The sequence below is a fragment of the Anabrus simplex genome, chromosome 4 (genome assembly GCF_040414725.1).
Source record: "Anabrus simplex isolate iqAnaSimp1 chromosome 4, ASM4041472v1, whole genome shotgun sequence".
Lineage (NCBI taxonomy): Eukaryota > Metazoa > Arthropoda > Insecta > Orthoptera > Tettigoniidae > Anabrus > Anabrus simplex.
The window spans coordinates 370948676-370965452 of record NC_090268.1 but is presented as its reverse complement, the minus strand read 5'-3'; positions in this window follow the sequence as shown (position 1 = coordinate 370965452).

Here is a 16777-nt window from a genome sequence, read left to right as displayed (position 1 = left end):
TGGTGTATGCACACTACTGTTTTACTATTGACTTCAAAATTGTCACGGTGTACACTCCTAATCCACTTTTCTCTTAATATTTTCTCCTTAGGAAACTTAAAAATAGTAGTACGAGATGCATTGGTGTAGTTTGATTTACAGCATGGCACACAGCATGAGCGACCCATACTAAAATAAACACATTTTCACATTCTTGCACACAATTACACATCCTGAACGTCCACTGATACATAAAATACACTCCCACGGTTAAATTCTACTAATAACCTAACGTTTATCCTGAACTTTCATTAAAAACACCGACCTTAACGTGATAACAAAAAATCAAAACAAACGCACGTTTCCAACAAATCCGGCTACTCGATTCGCCATCTTTGAATGATCGAGAGTAGCATAAAGTTCTGAGGATTGGAGTCGGTCTTGAACTAATGCACATCAGTGGTGTTGATTCAAGGGAAGATTTATTCGTCACTGGCTGATGAACCCGTGTTTCGCTACGGGATTCTCAGTGTAACGGTTCAAATCCCGTTACAAGATAATATGTATATTATTATTATTATTATTATTATTATTATTATTATTATTATTATTATTATTATTATTATTATTATTATTATTATGTCCTTATTGTTATTATTTTATCTATGAGATTACTATTATTTTGTTATAATTATTATTTATAATTGAGTGTATGCATATATACGTATATGTAGATTAACATTAAATACCTGTACAGTGAGAGTTTCGATGTATCAGATGTTGGATGTGACGTTGTTATATTTTGCACTACTGGCGATTCTGCCAAGTCATTGCTACGTCATGGCTACGTCATCGTGAGCTTTTAGAAATTCGCTCAGAGAGTCGGCCGCCCCAGGGGATTTCACCATTATATGCAACGGTTTGAGGCGTTGTGGGAGTATGTCATTGTTATTTCTGGAGATTACGTAGCTGTGTCAACCAACGTCTATAAAAGGTGGGTGCATATTGTAGCGTCAGTCATTACTTAAACGGAAGCAGTACAGTGAAGAAGTCTACTAGATGAAGAGGCCTCAGTCGGTCAGTCAACGAGTGTGAACGAGAGACGGAGAAGACTCAGTGAGCCATTAATCATTGGTCATTGAGAGAGTGAGGCCAAAGGTTGGTCGGTCACTTAGTTGAAGACACGGACGCAAGGGCTTACCATGGAGTCAGAGAGGGATACCACCTACTATGAGGTAATACCATATTGACTTACAAAGAAGTCAGATGATATGGAGAAGAAGCAGTCACAAGGATGTATCACCAAGTTAGGCGTGACACATCTACAGTAAACACCAGATCAAAAGAATACGTCGTAATTACACTAAAAGTGTTGAAGGTACAGTCAAGTGAATCAGTGAGGGAAATATTTCGTATAAATTGTTAAATGTCCGGTCTAGAAGAATTCAAATTCATGCCTAGTTTCTTTCAGTTGCAATGTCATAATTTTACATTCTCATCTGTTTTATCGCAACAAGACTCACTATTTTTTGATATATTATTTAAAGAATATATATTGTTCTATCAAACGAATTCATAGTTTTATTTCATTGACAGTAAAATATCTTAACATCAAAATTAATGGGGAAACCGAACGCCAATCTCCTTTTCCCAGAACTTATATGGTATGTTGTCAAAAGTAAGCTTATTACCCCACACCCTAAAGATAGTCAAGAGTCTCATTCTATTATTGCTGCACTGAGTGGCAGCTGGTGCTCTTCAAATAACGTATGTGTAAGTAAGCAGGTAACAAGTAAGTGTGAGTATAAGGTCCAACGAGTGTGTATTTTATTTAATGAATGTTAATTTTCATAATTTCCATTTTTAAATGCAGGTATTGCGTAGAGGCGCGCGGCTGTGAGCTTGCATCCGGGAGATAGTAGGTTCGAATCCCACTATCGGCAGCCCTGAAGATGGTTTTCCGTGGTTTCCCATTTTCACACCAGGCAAATGCTGGGGCTGTACCTTAATTAAGGCCACGGCCGCTTCCTTCCAACTCCTAGGCCTTTCCTATCCCATCGTCGCCATAAGACCTATCTGTGTCGGTGCGACGTAAAGCCCCTAGCAAAAAAAAATGCAGGTATTCAGATTTTTCAAGTTAAAATCAGTTTTATATGTTTGTAAAATTAGTCAGCGACTTAAGGAAAATATCACATCAGAAAGGCTGTCTTTGTGGTTTTCTTAACTCAAGTCAACATAGGTCATTAAAAAAACATCAGTAGGAATGTAGCGATTAAAGGCGATGTTATCATATAAAATACTCAATCAAATGAAAAACCGTACATTTTTTCACTTTTAACTAACAGTACTACGGTACCGATCTAACAGTCCAAAGTTCCAGAGCTGGAATGACCAGGCCGCAGACAGCCGTGAACACTCCTCTGCCATTATTCCGTTAAATATGCTCACTGCTCATTCCAATCAGTGCCTCAGAGTAGGGACTGAATAGCTCGAATGCAATGATGAACCAGTGTGTTACGTACCAGTAGTATCAGAAGATTTATGAACCAGAGGAATGGCATGCTAAAGAAGAAAGTTATCTAACTCCCCAGCTACTTCTACCCGCCAATATTCAGGCAGGTTGTTACACTCGTTATAATCGGGCGAGTTGGCCGCGTGTTTAGGGGCGCGCAACTGCGAGCTTGCATCCGGGAGGTAGTGGATTCGAACCTCATTGTTGGCAGCCCTGAAGATGGTTTTCCGTGGTTTCCCATTTTCACACCAGGCAAATGCTGGGGCGGAACCTTAAGGATAAGGCTGCTACCTTCACACTCCTAGCCCTTTCCTGTATAATTGTTGTCATAAGAAGTACCTGTGTCGGTGTGACGTAAGACAAATTTTAAAAAACTCGGTACGCAGCATTAATCTTATCTATCGGAGATGAGTGGCAACAGAAGACGCAAAGAACATCACAACAAACAATGGTCAATATAATGTTATTGTTGATCTATTTTATGAGCTCTCTATTCTGTAGACCTTCACATTTAGTTTTCTTTCGACTCTGTGATATTAGGGCGTCTTATAAAAGTATTCATAGCGTAGTTCCTTATCCTCCGACTTAACATACCGGTTTTCATTAACTTCTGTTTACCTATTTTCTCACGTTTCGGCGCTTATATGGACTTAGTAACAATCCAAATTCATGAACATCTCTAGAATCACAGCCGATACGTTAAAATGTATAAGACATAAACGATCGGAAATGTAATACCATATAACTTTACTTATGTAGTATTTATCGATACAACCACTAACAACACAATTATTTGAGAATGACATTGTAGGCCTTCCCCTAAACTACCATTTCACTCAGCGTGAATATAATTATTTATTATCTATATTGTAGCGACTTATTCCTCGACTTCGCATACCGATTTTCATTAAGACAGGCTTACTAATAACATAAAAATTCTAGGCCTTCCCCTAACCTACTATTTTCTCAGCGTATTTAAAATTGTTTACGACCTATATTGTAGCGACTAATTCTCCGACTTTGCATACCGATTTTCATTACATTCTCTTCAGCCGTCTTCTCGTGATGCGTGTACATACATACTTACATACATACATACATACATACATACATACATACATACATACTGTATCACTTATGCGCGGTATATGTCGTATTTTTAGATAAATAATATTTAATCATCACGCAAGACATTAACTGCGAGCTTGGTCTGTCTACGCTCGGTGGAGGGAGCCCGCCTGAAGTAGCTACAGCTGTATGAGTGACGTGGACGCAGGAGCACGATAGGCTACCAGCCTGTTCTGCCACGTGCTACCCTGCAAGGACTGGCGTGTTCTAGAAGAAACGTCACACCTTCCCGAATGTTCGAATAGGAAATTTTCAAAACTCTAGTAATAATGATCGTATCAACCCGAAAGATATGTCATCTTGTAGAGAATCATGTAAACGTCTCTAATATTAAGTTTCAAGTAAACCCATCGATGGATTCTCGAGTTATTCACTTCATAGAAAGCATGATATCTGATGACGTAGAAGCACAAATCGTATATAAGACGGGCTCAACCCAACCAAGTCAGTCGGTCATAGCTGGGAGTCCAGTCTGACTCACCACGCTGCACTTCTATGTTCGTCGAGACAAAGTGCTGTCAAAATCTATCTTCGAATTCTATAAGTCTTCATAGTGGACTTCGATTCTGACAGTCAATTGAAACTTAGATTTTGTGCGTGTATTGAAACTCCGATATGTGACAAGTCTTGATAATTGTGAACTTAGTTTCGTACTATTTTACTATTGTGGAACTCTTATCAACGAGTGTTGTTAATATCAAAGTGACACACCGCTGCATTATATTATTAACTGTGGAATTTCTTAAAACTCAGTCAGTTTATTTATTTGCATTTATTAAGTAGAAGTGATCATGAAAGTGTTTATAAACTTTTTCACTTTTCACTACCCTACATGAAAGTGATTACCTATTACACAATATAGACTCGTGTGCTTCGACACATCTGATTAACTCTGTGTAGAAGTGAACGATACGCATTTCAAAATGAAGTGAATTTACAACTGTGTATAATTATTGCAAACTTTATTATTTATTCAAATTCTGGGTTGAAGTGAACGAGTTGGATTTGAACTGTGCATAATAATTGCCAATATTATTTTTCCTCAAAGTGATTAATAATTGATTAATTCGTTGGATAAACTCTTGTGCAGTCGTATATTTATTCTAGGTGTGAAGTGCGATCATATTTCAGTGGAAAGCAACCACGAACTGTGCATAATACACTGACTGACAGAGCAAATGCAACACCAAGAAGGAGTGGTTCGAAAGGGATGAAAGTTGGGGAAGAACAGAGACGGCACGGACGAATAATTGATGTTTATTTCAAACCGATATGCAGGTTACACAATGCGCACGGCATCGACTCAGTAGGATGTAGGACCACCGCGAGCGGCGATGCACGCAGAAACACGTCGAGGTACAGAGTCAATAAGAGTGCGGATGGTGTCCTGAGGGATGGTTCTCCATTCTCTGTCAACCATTTGCCACAGTTGGTCGTCCGTACGAGGCTGGGGCAGAGTTTGCAAACGGCGTCCAATGAGATCCCACACGTGTTCGATTGGTGAGAGATCCGGAGAGTACGCTGGCCACGGAAGCATCTGTACACCTCGTAGAGCCTGTTGGGAGATGCGAGCAGTGTGTGGGCGGGCATTATCCTGCTGAAACAGAGCATTGGGCAGCCCCTGAAGGTACGGGAGTGCCACCGGCCGCAGCACATGCTGCACGTAGCGGTGGGCATTTAACGTGCCTTGAATACGCACTAGAGGTGACGTGGAATCATACGCAATAGCACCCAAAACCATGATGCCGCGTTGTCTAGCGGTAGGGCGCTCCACAATTACTGCCGGATTTGACCTTTCTCCACGCCGACGCCACACTCGTCTGCGGTGACTGTCAGTGACAGAACAGAAGCGTGACTCATCGGAGAACACGACGTTCCGCCATTCCCTCATCCAAGTCGCTCTAGCCCGGCACCTTGCCAGGCGTGCACGTCTGTGCTGTGGAGTCAATGGTAGTCTTCTGAGCGGACGCCGGGAGTGCAGGCCTCCTTCAACCAATCGACGGGAAATTGTTCTGGTCGATATTGGAACAGCCAGGGTGTCTTGCACATGCTGAAGAATGGCGGTTGACGTGGCGTGCGGGGCTGCCACCGCTTGGCGGCGGATGCGCCGATCCTCGCGTGCTGACGTCACTCGGGCTGCGCCTGGACCCCTCGCACGTGCCACATGTCCCTGCGCCAACCATCTTCGCCACAGGCGCTGCACCGTGGACACATCCCTACGGGTATCGGCTGCGATTTGACGAAGCGACCAACCTGCCCTTCTCAGCCCGATCACCATACCCCTCGTAAAGTCGTCTGTCTGCTGGAAATGCCTCCGTTGACGGCGGCCTGGCATTCTTAGCTATACACGTGTCCTGTGGCACACGACAACACGTTCTACAATGACTGTCGGCTGAGAAATCACGGTACGAAGTGGGCCATTCGCCAACGCCGTGTCCCATTTATCGTTCGCTACGTGCGCAGCACAGCGGCGCATTTCACATCATGAGCATACCTCAGTGACGTCAGTCTACCCTGCAATTGGCATAACGTTCTGACCACTCCTTCTTGGTGTTGCATTTGCTCTGTCAGTCAGTGTATATGAATGGTCTTCAGTGTCGTTATTTCTAAAGCTTATGTTCATGAACTGTGATCTATTTCTTTTCTTAATTCGATGTTATCCGCATCTTCATCTTTAAATAATATTTAAATTCTATCTACAAGGTTCTAGTGAAGATCGACATCATATTACGTCAATATTAAATCGAACGTTGGTGTCAAATAAGTGTGGGGGGCTGTGCAATTGCGGACACTCGTGTGAGTAATAAAAATGAGTGATTACCCCGCAAGATCATCGGAGAACGTCGGAGACCGTCCAGAACTTCAGAGGTACGAGTTCGATCCCATATCGGATCAACCCGTTCTAGCTCCATTCCATGGTGAAGAACGAGGCCTGCAGAACGAGTTCCACTCCAGTTCAGCATGGTGACCTGGGGGGTAAGGGTTACTTGGTAGGCTATGTTGAAGACGACGAAAATCTACACCAAGATGATATCCATTTCAACATGCATTTATTTGAATAAAATTCATTCTTTAAAAGAACTTTCAAGTTTTCTTGTAGGAAGGACCCTTCCTCCTGTACCAGTCCCTAGCTATAATTTACCTGGAACTGCCCTGAGATATAACTCGTGCGATTAGAGATTAAATAGTAAATCCGGGCTATATTTTACTGGTACAATACAGACAGACAGACAGACAGACAGACAGACAGACAGACAGACAGACAGAGAGACAGACAGACAGACAGACAGACAGACAGACAGACAGACAGAAATTACGGAAAATTAAAAAGTGCATTTTCTTGTTGCTGTGGACACGAACGATACAGAAATATCATCCCTTTTAAATTCTGAGTAATGTTCAGACGTTCTTATTATATATTGAAACGGGAACGCCCTACGAGCATTCACGTTTCATTCTCTTATTAAGAGGAGCTCGCTAACACCCGGCCGTAAGTATTTAAAACTTGCGCCGAGCGCACAGGCATAGTGGGAACTGCAAGCAAGCTCGCGACGTTCTAGAACACCGGCCAAGGACAAGCGACGTCACGCAGAAGGTTCCTTCGTGTTCCATAGCATTGCTGCATGAACGAAATATAATATCAATATTTCAATAACGTCACCTTGCAGGCAGGGATAATGAACGCTGCTAGCCGAAATTTCGTGTCAATCGGTGTGAAGACGGCCAGGATATAAAATTTTCTTGGGGCCCACATGTGTAGCCACGCCCACCGGCCTTCGGCAATATAAGCGAGTCGCCAGCCTGGGGTAAAGCAGAGAGTGTGCGGTATGCAGCTGCAGTGTGCCGTAGGCAGAGAGTGAGGGGAGTCGGCAATAAGCCGTGAGTTCAGTGTGCGCGTGCAAGTAAGCACGTCGCGACATAATTCGTCACTCGGTCCGGCTGTATACTTGAGTTCAGAAATGTTAGTGTTAAAAGCTTTCTCCGCAGCCTTGACTTCATTTAAAGACTGTGTTTCTCGCATAAACTGTGCCAGCCTTGATTTCATTTAAAGACTGTGTTTCTAGCATAAACTGTGCCAACCTCGATTTCATTTAAAGACTGTGTGAAAACAGCGATAGTGTTTCTAGCCAGCCTTGATTTCATTTAAAGACTGTGTTTCTAGCCAACCTCGATTTAATTTAAAGACTGTGTGAAAACAGCGATAGTGTTTCTAGCATAGACTGTGCCAGCCTGCATTTCATTTAAAGACTGTGTTTATCCATTTTCGGAACTGTGTTCGTAATAAAACCGTGCCGACCTTCATTTCATTTAAAGACTGTGTCTATCCGTTGAACTGTGTTCGTAATAAACTGTGCCAACATTCCCTCTTAAAGACAGTATTAACTTGTGGAATACAGTATCGTGATTTCTTTCCGAGGAACCATGCCAATTCCCATCATAACCTGTTCAGAAGTGCCAGTGATAATCTTCTGAAAATTACGACGTAACAGAACTTGGACAGTCGTTTATTTCAACAAGTGTGTGAATATTGTGCAGAGACTGTACCCGGTGAATTTAATTTTCTTTATGAAGTGCTTAATCACTGCACCTCGGAAGGTCCTAGATTGTTTTCGTTTGTTTATTATTCCAAATACGATAATTCCTTCCATCTTATCCTCGTGGAACTGTGACTCTAACTTTATCCTTGCTGCTAAAGTGCGTTCAACATCATTGACTGTGGGAACTATTTCGGCGTGCTTCGCCTTAGAGAGGTGTCACACGAGTGTCCCATGACGTTCAATGTGGAAGCTCCACATTTCCCCGTTCCTGCCTCAGGTTCGAGTCATCAACACTAAGACAGAGAAAACACCAACGACGGAAGACAACGCCGACGCCGAAGCAAGACGACGCAGCCGCCGCAGGACGAGGTCCTCTCCACGCCTTCAGGGACAACTCCACAATTCAGCTGTAAAAGGTGACAATTCTTTGCATATCTATTGAATAAACTGAAGAATCCACTTAATCATGAAATTTTTTTTTCTCACTACCCTTCTCTCTCTCACTCTCTTAGCATGGGCCGTACACGCCTTGTCGTTCCTCATGCTCTCCGATAAACTGAAGTACGGGCGTTCCTGTTTCAGAGAGAAGGTAGTGAATATTGGCGCCCAACGTGGGGCCCGATTAAAGAGAGTGAAGTGATAAAAATTAACTTTGAAATCAGTGATATCTTAACTTACCAATTCAAATAAAAGTGCGTAGTACATACGTTAATTCCAGTTCAGTGAATGTGTTAAAATTTTACGAAGATCAATTCAATGACTTTGGCGAAATTTTAAACTTTTGGCACAGAACTCTGATTAAGTTTATGGCACAAGTGATTTTTTTCTCTCTCTTTCTCTTTCTCTTTCTCTTGTTATGTAAAACATTTCAGGCACAATTTTTATGCACAGTCTCATATAAATTTTTGATATTTATGTCAGTGAAACATTGAACTTTACCATTGGACAATAATGGTGATATATTTTTTTTTGCTAGGGGCTTTACGTCGCACCGACACAGATAGGTCTTATGGCGACGATGGGACGGGAAAGGCCTAGGAGTTGGAAGGAAGCGGCCGTGGCCTTAATTAAGGTACAGCCCCAGCATTTGCCTGGTGTGAAAATGGGAAACCACGGAAAACCATCTTCAGGGCTGCCGATAGTGGGATTCGAACCTACTATCTCCCGGATGCAAGCTCACAGCTTCGCGCCTCTACGCGCACGGCCAACCCGCCCGGTAATGGTGATATTTAATTTTATGCACAAGTGTTTGATATTTTGTGTTGGTGAAATTTTGAACTTTACCATTGGACAATAATGGTGATTTTACGTATGAAGTGAATGATTGTATTTTCTGCATTTTGTGAAAATAACGACATTAATATGGAAAATATACTAGCTGCCATTGAGGCTTTAAAAATCAGTCTAAATGACAGGATTACGGAAAGTAACACTAATCTCTGGCGTAGGATTGCTGAATCTAATAATACTTTAGGAGCTCAACTTAAAGAATCTAACGCGGCCCTGGAAGCCACTAAGGCTAGTATAGGTCAACTTAGGGAGTCTAATGAAGTAACTAATCGTAATATCACTCAACTAAGGGAGGCTAATGAAGTAACTAATCGTAGTATCACTCAACTAAGGGAGTCTAATGAAGTAACTAATCGTAATATCACTCAACTAAGGGAGGCTAATGATGCTAACATTGTAAAATTGACAGAATCTGTTGATCAAAAGTTTGCAGAAGTTAATAAGAATTTGGAACGTAGGCTCAATAGTGCAGGTGCCGAAATTGAAAAACGATTTAAAGAATCTAACAAAAGAATGGATTCTAAGTTTACGGAAATAAATGAAAGATTAACACGTGACTTAGAAACCATTAAGCAAGATATAAAATCACAAGTGGCGGAGGACTTAAAACTTGCTTTCCCGTCTTCTTCTCAGGAAGTCCTTAAAGAAGTAGAAAGCTTAAAGGAAGAATTTCAAGAGTCCCATGCTCAATTATCTCTTGCGCAAACTAAAATCGCTTCTATTCAAGACAAACTTCATGAATCTGTTAAAAATAATTTCATGAAGTTGGGAAACGAAATTACTCTTCTGAAAAGTCAGCAAGAGGATGCCGATAAACGTGTCAAGACTCAGTTAGATAATGCTCACACGCAGATTACTCGTATCTGTCGCGATGTAGCAGAAGTGAAGACCGACATAGAAAAGGAGGTCAAGGAAATTGAGAATTCCGTACATTGGAAAATTAAAACCCTAAAACTTGAACTCCAAGGAGGTATAGAAGCTCTCAACAGCAAAGTATCGCAAATCGAACAGGTTGTTTCATCATCTAGCCTTCACAACACTAGTGGAGAATCCATGAATGTTTCCACAGTTTTTAAAATAACTGAGGAAAAACCAGCCAAATTTTCGGGGAAGGAGGAGTATACTGCTAAGGAGTTTCTCCTCAACCTCGAAGAGTTCTTTCAAGAAAATCACGTTAAGACCGACCGCCGATTACGAATAGCGTCTCGATTGTTAGAAGGCAAGGCGTTAATGTGGTTTACCGCTTTTAAATTCAGTATTAACACTTATGAAGAGTTTAAGGAAGCCTTACTTAGACGATTTTGGAGTGCTGAGGCTCACCACCTGATAAAACTTCAATTATACTCCAGAAAGTATAACACATCCGTTAATTCCTCGCTATATTCAGATTATCTTATATCTCAGCTTAAAAAGATGCAGTTTTTCGACCCTCCTTTGCCGGAGCAAGAACTTATTCAGGTCATAACGCTGCAATTTCCACCAAATGTTCAGGAAATATTGGTGGCAGCAAACGTCCAGGACTTGGAGCAGCTCGATGATGTCCTGAGGAAACTCGATACTGCGCACACTCAGAGCGAAGCAAAAGCAGGTCGAACCAAAGAAACTACGACCAACTTTACGGAAATGAAGACTCCGGTTCAAGTAAATCCAGAACCGCGAGAAGAAAGAAAAACTCGCCGAGATATTCCGTTTCGGTACAGAAGATCTAGGAATCGTCCCTACGAAGGGAGGGCTAAGTTTCAACCTGGACCTTCATGGAGGCAGGCAGCTAACCAACCCAATGATAATAGGAACTCCCAGCGGGAAGAATTAGAGAAACGTTGGAGAGAGACTACGGAATATGTAAGGAATAAGAACAGGGAAGAGGGCTTACCTGGAGCAGCTTCTTTGGAATCCCAGGCAGAGATGCAGAGAAGAAATGAGAGAACGGAAATGGATCCAAGAGCTACGGGTACCAAAAAAAACTTTGTCGAAGCAATAAAGAGATTGCCTGAAAACCCGGAGGGAGGAGAAGTAGTATGTAGCGCACTCATTGACCATTGGTATTTAGAGGATGCAGATTTACTATATGAGGATTCAACACCACGACAGCCTCAGATACAACGCGGCTTACCGATTATTATCATTAAGTTAGGCAATATGATTGTCCACTCTTTAGTAGACTCAGGATCGCAAGCCTCACTAATTTCGCAGAAATTAATAGATGTGGCGCAGGAGACGACCTACATCTCCATCTTGCCGGTTGCTCAAGTTAAGGTTAAAGGCACAGTTCCTGACAGAGCTATTAAATGCAAATTCCAAGCGTTTCTTGAGTTAGAAATTGGTGGTGTTAAGTTCCAACATCTATTTTTGATTTTGACGCAAATGAAATTTGACTTAATCCTTGGATCAGACTTTCTCATTCAACATGGGGGAATCATTGATTATCCCGCTAATGTGATTAAATGTTTCCACGTCGAATCTGTAGGGCTACAGTTGGTTACTTATAATGACGTGAAGAATCCGGAATGTGAGACCCCGGTGGACATAGTAGAAGGCAAGATGAGCGAGGCTCCGCCTGTCGAAGAAAGCGTCCACGAAGAGGGGAGACCCGAGGAAGTGGGACCCGTAGAGGACCAGATGGCGTCCATCATCGATGATGAGTTGAACGAGGACCACTACAACTTCACGCTTTACGCCAATGTAGCTGAAAGCCTAGATTACGATGATGAAGTAATAAAGGCAATCCAAGAGCTTTTCAAGAAGTTTCCAGATGTACTTTCCGAGAAACCTGGAGTCATTAAGGGTTTCAAGCACCACTTAGATGTTACTGACACTTCACCTTATAAGAAACGGCCTTATCCGATACCCATGAAGTACTTGGAAGAAGCTCGGGTCATCATTTAACAGATGGAGAATGATGTAATCATATCAAAATGCGTCACACCTTACATTAATCCTCTGGCTATAGTGAGAAGACTGTTCAAATCTCTGAAATACTTTACTAGGAGATGAGCGAAAAGAAAATCGCCCAGCAATTTTCTTTTTCCCGAGCAGGGGGGGGGGGGAGATGAAATGGGAACGCCCTACGAGCATTCACGTTTCATTCTCTTATTAAGAGGAGCTCGCTAACACCCGGCCGTAAGCATTTAAAACTTGCGCCGAGCGCACAGGCATAGTGGGAACTGCAAGCAAGCTCGCGACGTTCTAGAACACCGGCCAAGGACAAGCGACGTCACGCAGAAGGTTCCTTCGTGTTCCATAGCATTGCTGCATGAACGAAATATAATATCAATATTTCAATAACGTCACCTTGCAGGCAGAGATAATGAACGCTGCTAGCCGAAATTTCGTGTCAATCGGTGTGAAGATGGCCAAGATATAAAATTTTCTTGGGGCCCACATGTGTAGCCACGCCCACCGGCCTTCGGCAATATAAGCGAGTCGCCAGCCTGGGGTAAAGCAGAGAGTGTGCGGTATGCAGCTGCAGTGTGCCGTAGGCAGAGAGTGAGGGGAGTCGGCAATAAGCCGTGAGTTCAGTGTGCGCGTGCAAGTAAGCATGTCGCGACATAATTCGTCACTCGGTCCGGCTGTATACTTGAGTTCAGAAATGTTAGTGTTAAAAGCTTTCTCCGCAGCCTTGACTTCATTTAAAGACTGTGTTTCTCGCATAAACTGTGCCAGCCTTGATTTCATTTAAAGACTGTGTTTCTAGCATAAGCTGTGCCAACCTCGATTTCATTTAAAGACTGTGTGAAAACAGCGATAGTGTCTCTAGCCAGCCTTGATTTCATTTAAAGACTGTGTTTCTAGCCAACCTCGATTTAATTTAAAGACTGTGTGAAAACAGCGATAGTGTTTCTAGCATAGACTGTGCCAGCCTGCATTTCATTTAAAGACTGTGTTTATCCATTTTCGGAACTGTGTTCGTAATAAAACCGTGCCGACCTTCATTTCATTTAAAGACTGTGTCTATCCGTTGAACTGTGTTCGTAATAAACTGTGCCAACATTCCCTCTTAAAGACAGTATTAACTTGTGGAATACAGTATCGTGATTTCTTTCCGAGGAACCATGCCAATTCCCATCATAACCTGTTCAGAAGTGCCAGTGATAATCTTCTGAAAATTACGACGTAACAGAACTTGGACAGTCGTTTATTTCAACAAGTGTGTGAATATTGTGCAGAGACTGTACCCGGTGAATTTAATTTTCTTTATGAAGTGCTTAATCACTGCACCTCGGAAGGTCCTAGATTGTTTTCGTTTGTTTATTATTCCAAATACGATAATTCCTTCCATCTTATCCTCGTGGAACTGTGACTCTAACTTTATCCTTGCTGCTAAAGTGCGTTCAACATCATTGACTGTGGGAACTATTTCGGCGTGCTTCGCCTTAGAGAGGTGTCACACGAGTGTCCCATGACGTCCAATGTGGAAGCTCCACATTTCCCCGTTCCTGCCTCAGGTTCGAGTCATCAACACTAAGACAGAGAAAACACCAACGACGGAAGACAACGCCGACGCCGACCGCAAGACGGCGCAGCCGCCGCAGGACGACGTCCTCTCCACACCTTCAGGGACAACTCCACAATTCAGCTGTAAAAGGTGACAATTCTTTGCATATCTATTGAATAAACTGAAGAATCCACTTAATCATGAAAATTTTTTTTCTCACTACCCTTCTCTCCCTCACTCTCTTAGCATGGGCCGTACACTCCTTGTCGTTCCTCATGCTCTCCGATAAACTGAAGTACGGGCGTTCCTGTTTCAATATATATATATATATATATATGTGTGTGTGTCCTTATGATAGTATATCGCAACACGTAATTTTTATACAGAGGCAGTATGGAACGACTTCGTCGTTCTAAACGATACTGTTGTGTCGTGAACTGTCATCATTCAGACGTTATAGTGATCCTAGTGTTAAGATTTTTGCATTCTCATGGAAGGAATACGAACAAGAAAGACGACAAAATGGATATTGGCAGTTAACCGAATGAAGTAAGTATCCTGACCAGAAATATTTAATACATATATAACTGATCGCTTCAAAATTAAAGTGGTGTAAGTGATCATTAAAGTAGACGTAGACCATGTTTATTACAACTCCAAATTTACATAGTCCTATAATTAATTTTGATCTAATTCCAGAATTCACTCCCTTCTGTAAATAAATCCGAATTCAATCTTGCGAAAAATATTAAGGGGAGTTATGACTAAATTTTGAAACTTCTGTTTTGAATCTACTTGACCACATTTAGGTAAGTTACAAATAAAGGCATATTTTATACCAAATTAGAGATATGTAGGTATTGGTTCAAACGTTTCTTCCGGTCTTCTCATATACGGCACTAGCAAGATACCAGTGCTTTGCTACGGTTTTAAATTTAAATTTACCTTTCAACGTTTTAAATTTTGGGGAGTTCACTTTCGGCTAGTCTATATAAGATACATCGTTAGTTCGTACGTCAAGCGGTTTTGGAGAAATGATTATAGTTTCAGATCTAACACTCATTTCAACCCCATACAATTGGAATGTTTTAAAACAGTATGTTATTTCACATCTAGGACTTTAACGTTTGAGCGTAATGTGCCGTTTCCATATGATCTGAAGACGGCGATACGAGTGCCGATGCAGGAATTGGACCCCGTTGAGACTCAAGAACATGGCGTCTGAGTGGTCTGGACATACGTATATCTATACATATCGCGAGTGCAAAATGTTGATAATGAAGAAATGGACTTTACTAATATATTAAACCTGATAGTGTATAATTTTAGTCATGTAAGATTAATTTTAAGTATTATATGGTCTTTAATTTGTATATTATAAGTCGAAACCAAAGGGAAGTAAGATGAATAAGTAATACGTATGATGAGGTGTCAATAGTTTATAAGTATAATGGTGGCGACATCTATGTATCGATCATAAAAGGTGTATTCTTTGAAATAAAATTCATGTGTACATTAGAATATTCTGTTGCATATCTCTGTTGAAATAAAACATTATAAAGCAGATTATCATTGTGAGTATTGAAAACGTTTTATCCCTTTCCACCCTAAGATATTTTCTTAGAAATTTGAATTTTTTCTTACTTAAATGTACGTAATTTTGAACCTAGATTTAAGGAAAAATAGTAAAAAGATATTTTCCTCACCGTTCTCGTGGAAAACCACCCGCACGATCGTACTAGTTGGGGTTTGTTTGAGCACATTTCTATGACAATATCTGGTAAGTATATATCTATTAAATTACTTAATTCTATTTCGTTCTTTAAGATACTTCTACATTTCAACACTAACATTTTTATGTCATCCCTACTTGACTTCCAGATCTCTGTACCCTTCCAAACAAATTTCCTAACTTATACGTACCACTGCGGTTTAAGTGAAAGGCATCTGGGCAGAGATCCCTACCTCCTACCCACCCATTAGGATCTAGAAATGTCACTCTAAGTTTCCCACATACCCACTCCATAGTCTCATTTAAATCCCTAATTACCCTTCAGTCGATATCCCTCCCATACAGTATTCCACTGATAACAATCTTGGCTTCCTTAAACTTCACCTGTGCTGCATTTACCAGATCCCACACATCTCCAACTATATTGGTACTTATATCAGCTTGCCTTACGTTGTTAGTACCAACCCGAAACACTTCACCCTTCTCCTTACCCTCCACCCTCTCTTCTATTCTTCTCAACATCTGCCTCAACCTAATTCCTGGATAACACTCTACCCTGGTTCCCTTTCCTCCATACACTTTCCCCACATGTCTGATGATGGAATCCCCCATGACTGGAGCCTCAACCATACGCCACCTCATTTGATGCCCTCCCCTCCTGGTCAGCTCTATCTTTCCTGATAGCTGGAGTACTTCCTCCTCCATTTCCTCCCTCTTATGACCCTGTTCCACCTGTCTTTTTATATCCTCTACTCTACATTTCCCTTTGTTTTCTTTACCCTTCCTCCTGCTTCCACAAACACACATATCAGCAACAGTTCCCTGTTCCTCATTTTCCCTCTGTTGTTCTACCTGGAGTGAGTCGTACCGATTTCTCACAGACACCTGTCCTGAGTTCTGATCCTGAATAGAACCCTCAGCCTGCAATATCTTTCCCCTTAGAACATTAGACCACCTGTCTTTTACAATTCCCCCTTTCCTTCCCATCCCTCTTTTACACCTACTGTAACCTGTACATTGTTTGAGGGAGGCCTAATTTCCTCCCTGTCTTCTGTGAGAAACCTAACTATCTCTCTCAAACACTCCAACTCCACCCTCATACACCTCAATACCCCGCCACACCCACCGTTCCTACACTTGCACTCCTTGGCCATTCCTTACGC